This window comes from Mustela nivalis, assembly GCF_964662115.1.
Source record: "Mustela nivalis genome assembly, contig: HAP1_SCAFFOLD_1468, whole genome shotgun sequence".
NCBI lineage: Eukaryota > Metazoa > Chordata > Mammalia > Carnivora > Mustelidae > Mustela > Mustela nivalis.
Genome location: NW_028135196.1, coordinates 42,011 through 48,019, shown reverse-complemented (window position 1 = coordinate 48,019; position 6,009 = coordinate 42,011).

Sequence of the window (6,009 nt, the reverse complement as noted above, 5' to 3'; positions counted from 1 at the left end):
ATCAAAACTTAGATGAAATTTTAACATCCAGGAATATTCTTTTTTTTCTTAAGATTTTATTTATTTGACAGAGAGTGAGTGCAAACATGGGGAGCACCAGGAACAGGGAGAAGCAGGATCCCTATTGAGCAGGGAGCCGGATGTGGGGCTCAGTTTCAGGATCCTGAGGTCATGCTTAACCGACTGAGCCATCCAGGCACCCCAAGAATATTCTTTTCATAGCTAGTCACCTTTTGTCTCCTCATTTTCAAAACACAACCAGTGTAGGGACACCATATGATCGATATTGGAGGGGTGGGGTTAGTTCTGGCTATTGTTTTATGTTTCTTAATTTCTTATATTAAATCAAAATATATATCAAAATATGAAGTGCACTGTCTTATAATTTCTTATAAGGTTCACGTGGTTTGGCTATAAATTTAATTTGCATAACTTATAAAGTCTCACTGTGTAGATCCTTAAATAAACAATGTAGTGGGCTAAAACTGTTAGTGTCCAGTGTATATTTGCTCTGACAACTTGTGTAATTTTGGTATGTTAAGTGTTTTCAGCAAAACTCTAGTTTTGCTTACTGATCTTTTTTTTTTTTTTTTTTTTGCATCTAAATTTCTGTCTTAAGACAATATTTTTGTCTTTTTCTCAGGAAATTAGAAATTGCTCTATTTACTCACTTACATCTGTTCAGTAGGGAAGTTTAACCAAAGGGGAGAGGTTTTAAGATATTTTAAGATAGTTTTGTAATAGTTCCCTGTAGTTGATCTGAAGTGTTTTACTGTCTTTCCAAGTTTTCACTGTCATTCTTAATGATATTATTACTGATATATATCATATGAGGGCAAGTAATAACAGTTGCTAGAGGAGGAGGCTGCATGAAAAGTGAAATAATCTTTTAAGGTATACACTTAAAAAAATATGCTAGTGCTAGCTTTTATATTGGGTTTAAGGCAGTGTATCTCGTGGTGTACATCCCTGACCAGTTGTATCAGGATAATTTAGGGTGACGGTTAAAAATGCAAACAGTCCTGGACCTTTTTCTAGAACTACAAACCAGAATTCTAGGCCATGGCCTGGGAACTTGCATTTATACATTTCTCAAGTGATTTTTATGCAGAGTTGAGTCTGAGAATGATTGGTTTAAATTTCTCTTGTTAGATATGATGAGGGAAGAGGGAAATAATTTTTCATTTTAAAATATTTATTTATTTCACTCAGCATAATAAATAAATATTTTAAAATGAAAAATTATTTCCCTCTTCCCTCATCATATCTAACAAGAGAAATTTAAACCAATCATTCTCAGACTCAACTCTGCATAAAAATCACTTGAGAAATGTATAAATGCAAGTTCCCAGGCCATAAGTCAAGCAGAGAGAGTCAATTATCATATGGTTTCACTTATTTGTGGAGCATAACAAATAGCATGGAGGACATGGGGAGTTAGAGAGGAGAAGGGAGTTGGGGGAAATTGGAAGGGGAGGTGAACCATGAGAGACTATGGACTCTGAAAAACAATCTGAGGATTTTGAAGGGGTGGGGGGTGGGAGTTTGTGGTACTAGGTGGTGGGTATTATAAAGGGCACGAATTGCATGGAGCACTGGGTGTGGTGAAAAATAATGAATACTGTTATGCTGAAAATAAAAAATAAATTAAAAAAAAATATTTATTTATTTGACAGAGAGAGAGAGATCACAAGTAGACAGAGAGGCAGGCAGAGGGGGAGGGGAGGCAGGCTCCCTTTCTGGGCAGAGAGCCTGATGCGGGTCTCAATCCTAGGACCCTGAGATCATGACCTGAGCCGAAGGCAGAGGCTTAACCCACTGAGCCACACAGGTGCCTCAAATTTTTGATTGGAAGGTGTAAAGATGTTATTTAAGGGGTCCCTGGGTGGCTCAGTTGTTAAGTGTCTGCCTTCAGCTCAGGTCATGATCCCAGAGTCCTGGGATGGAGCCCGCATCAGAAGCCCTGCTTGGCGGAAGCCTGTTCCTCCTCTCCCACTCCCCCTACTTGTGTTATCTCTCTTGCTGTGTCTCTCTCTGTCAAATAAATAAAATCTTAAAAAAAAAGATGTAACTTTAATGTGAGTCATTTGTTCCTTCAACATGGTCTAGAAATCTGGAAGATGTAGTTTCTTTACTTCACTATGAATTAATGTATGTAAACTTAGATATAATTTTCTGTACTTTCTTACATCTGAATAATAGGGTGGTTGAAATTTTAGGAAACTAACAAATATATAAAGAATTACTTTTGTTCTCTTTAGTCTGCTTCTGGATAACAGGGATTGATTCTGCAGTAGATCCCGTCCACATGAAAAATGTCACCTTTGAACATATTAAAGGAGTCAGTTAAAATGTTTACCCTGCACTCTTCAAATATTATCTAATTATATAAGACCAATATTTGATTTTAAAGGTATAAAATAGAAAATATATTTATTGGTCTCTACCTCCAGTTTGAGGCACTAAAACTCTTGTTATTCCCTAAATGACAAGAGTACTAAGTGCATCTTTGCTTCTGCAGTTTGGTCTTTGATGCTGATGTCTGACACAGGGCTTCCTGGGTGATGGCAGTGTCATTTGTATGAGGCCACTCTGGTGGACTCCTGGGTAGGGCTGGACCCTAGAAAAAATGAAGCCGTGATTAGAACCTTGGAAGTTTTAGCTTCGCTGCATATACTCCAGCCCTCTTTTAGGTATTGGGGCAGAAGAAATAAGTCTCTGCTGTCATTTATAACAGAAACTAAACCATGATATTGCATATGAGGAAATAATAATAGAGTGTGCTCAAATGTGATGAAGCATTATAGGAAAAATATGGAGCAGCATGAAGAAGACTGGGAGTTTTGAGGGAAAGATCACAATTTTATTTTTATTTATTTATTTTTAAATATTTTATTTATTAGAAATGCAGCTTGCATTTTCATGGTCTTTTTGTTTGTTTGTTTTAAACACCATCATTCTTACTAATGAACTTTATTTCAGAGCAGCAAATATTTTGTTAAATAAAAAGTGAGTCACTTCAAAATCTGAATAACTATAAAAGTATGCTTAGTATTAAAAGAAAGATTAACCCCAAATCTCAATCCTTTCAAAGTGAACTTTGAATTACCCTCCTGGTTATGGAAAGTCATATTTGCTTTTCATTCAGATTTTGTGAATATGAACATGTTGTTACAGGATTTACAGATGACTTTATTTAACTGAAGAGAATTATTTTAGAGCTCATTGTATTGGCCTTACAACCAGATTATATTCTTGAAGTGATTTTATTAAAATTACCTACAGTTTTCTAATAACTTTTAAGCTGTATATGGTCTTCATTGAAGAAGTTGATAGAGGGAGTTTGCTATACCGTATCTTGCCTCTTTTTTTTGGGGGGGGTAGCTTTAAATCTTGATCTAATTTCAAACTTGATCTAAATTCCAAACTTTGGTCCAGATTCATTATCCCATTTTTTAATTGGCCACTTCCCTTTCCCCTTTCTCTCCTCTTTCATCCTTCCCTGTCCCTCTCTCCTTCCTTCCTTCTCCCTGTGTGTATACATGTCTTTGTGTGGATGCATGTTTTTATTTTTCCTAGACAGACTTCTCAGGTAGAAATTGCTGGGTCATGTAGTAAGTTTCTGTTTACCTTTTTACGGACCTGATGAAATGCATCATTCTCCGTATCTTCTACAGCATATTCTTAGAGTCATTTTGATAAAAATGTCATTCTTAGAGTCATTCTGGTGTGAATGAAATAATATCTCATGGATTAACATACGGTTATCTACACTAGTGATATCCTCTCCTGTTTTATTGGCCGTGTGTATATTTTCTTTGGAGAAACATCCACTCAGAGCACCCTCACTGTCCCTTTTGGGTTGCCTTTTTTTTTTTTTTTTTTTGAAAATTATAAACATATATTTTTATCCCCAGGGGTACAGGTCTGTGAATCACCAGGTTTACACACTTCACAGCACTCACCAAAACACATACCTTTTGGGTTGTCTTATTATGTGGTGTGAGAGATCATATATTCTGAACACAAGTTCTTTATCAATCTTGCTTTTTTTAAATCCAATTGACAATCTCTGTTGAGTGGAGTGTTTAGTTAATCAGATTTAGTTTTGATATACTTGTTTCTACACTTCCCATTTTGCTTTTTCTTTCCTGTTTTTCTCATATCTCAAGAGATCCTTCTGTTCCTCCTTTTTTGAGTTACGTCTTAGTGATTGATCTAGGTATGACTGTGTGCATCTTGTCAGTCTACTCTAATTCTGGTCAAATGTAGGAACTTTGTTTCAGTAGATCTCATTTTCTTCTCTGTGCTCCTAGTGCCATATGTTATATCTGTGCATGTTACAGCAGCTCAACAATAAAGTGACATAACTAGTGCTTTATAGACTCTTATTTCCACAGTCTTTCTCTGGAAATGTCATTTATTTTTGCCTTTGTTTTTTTAAGAATAGTTTTACTGGATATAGAATACATGGTTACCTTTTTAAAATCTTTAATCATTTAGATTATGTTATCCCATAGACTCCTAGCTTCCATTATTTTTTTAAATTTTGATTTATGTTATCCCATAGACTCCTAGCTCCCCTTATTTTTTTGTAAGAAGTCAGCTGTTAATCATAATTTTGGTCTCCTTTTGTGATAGATTGGTTTTTTTCTCTTGCAGATTTCAAGGTTTTGTTTTTGTTTACTTATCCTTGATTTTAGCAGTTTGAACCCATGATGACATGTTTAGGTGTGGATGTGCTTTTCTATTTCCTAGTTCAGATTTACTGGGCTTCAAGGATCTGCAAATTAGATTTTCATCAAATTTAAGCAATTTTTGGCAATTACTTCTTCAAATATATTAATCCTTTTCTGTCTTCCTTCTGGGGGTCTCCTTACATATGTGTTGGTACACTTATCGTTGATCTGGTCTCAGGCTTTGTTCATTTTATTCATTGTTTTTTACCTCCCTCTCCGCTTGAGATTAATTTCTGATTCTTCAAGTTCACTGATTCTTCTGTCATCTCAAATCAGTTGAATTTTTGATTGCAGGTGCTGTATTTTTCAGCTATAATTCCCATTCAATTCTTTACTTTGTATCTTTTTATTTTTTTTATAACTTTTTTTTTATTTGACAGAAAGATCATAAGTAGGCATATAAACAGGCAGAGAGAGAGGGGGAAGCAGGCTCCCTGCGGAGCAGGAGGCTGAATGTGGGCCTGGATCCCAGGATCCTGAGATCATGACCTGAGCTGAAGGCAGAGGCTTAACCCACTGAGCCACCCAGGCACCCCTGTATATCTTTTTATTGAGACTCTTCATGTGTTGTGTCATTTTCATCATGGTTTTCAAACTATTTCCATTAGTCTTTGACCATGTCCATGTAGCTGCTTTTCAATCTTTTAAATCTTTGCTGAATCTACCATCTGGAAATACTTAGATGGGTTTCTCCTTAATGCTTTTTGTAGGAAGGGCCACCTTTCTTGTCTTTTTATAATCTTGTTAAATTTCAGGTGATGTAGCAATTAGGGGTTCTGATTTCCACCCCAGGGGGTTGTCTTGTTTTGCTTAATAACTTGCCTCCAGGAAATTTATGAAGTCTGTCTCTCCTGCAGTGTGCAGCCATTGATGTCTCTGTTCATTTCTTAAATTTTTAAGTCTTGCTTCCTACATGTTGCTGTTGTGCCTGCATCCTTTCACATTTAGCCAAAGATTGGGCAGATGTTGTTTGCACACCCCATTATTCATGCTTTCTCCTCTGCTGATGGATCTGTGTGGGCTTCTAAGTCCATTCAAAATTTGGGTCATTTTCAAGGCTCCCTGGTTTTTGCTTACTAACAAGCTTTTTGCTTCTTTGCGTGTATGCGCATGGCTTGGCAACCATGGGTATGTGGGTGGCTTGAACCAGCTTCAGTTTCCACTGCATGCCCTGGGTAAACCTGGAGCTTCTGTCAAGTGCTTATCACATTCAGATGGCTCTCTGACCTCTCAGAGCTTACAGTTAAGTACCTTGCTACTCTTACCTTGT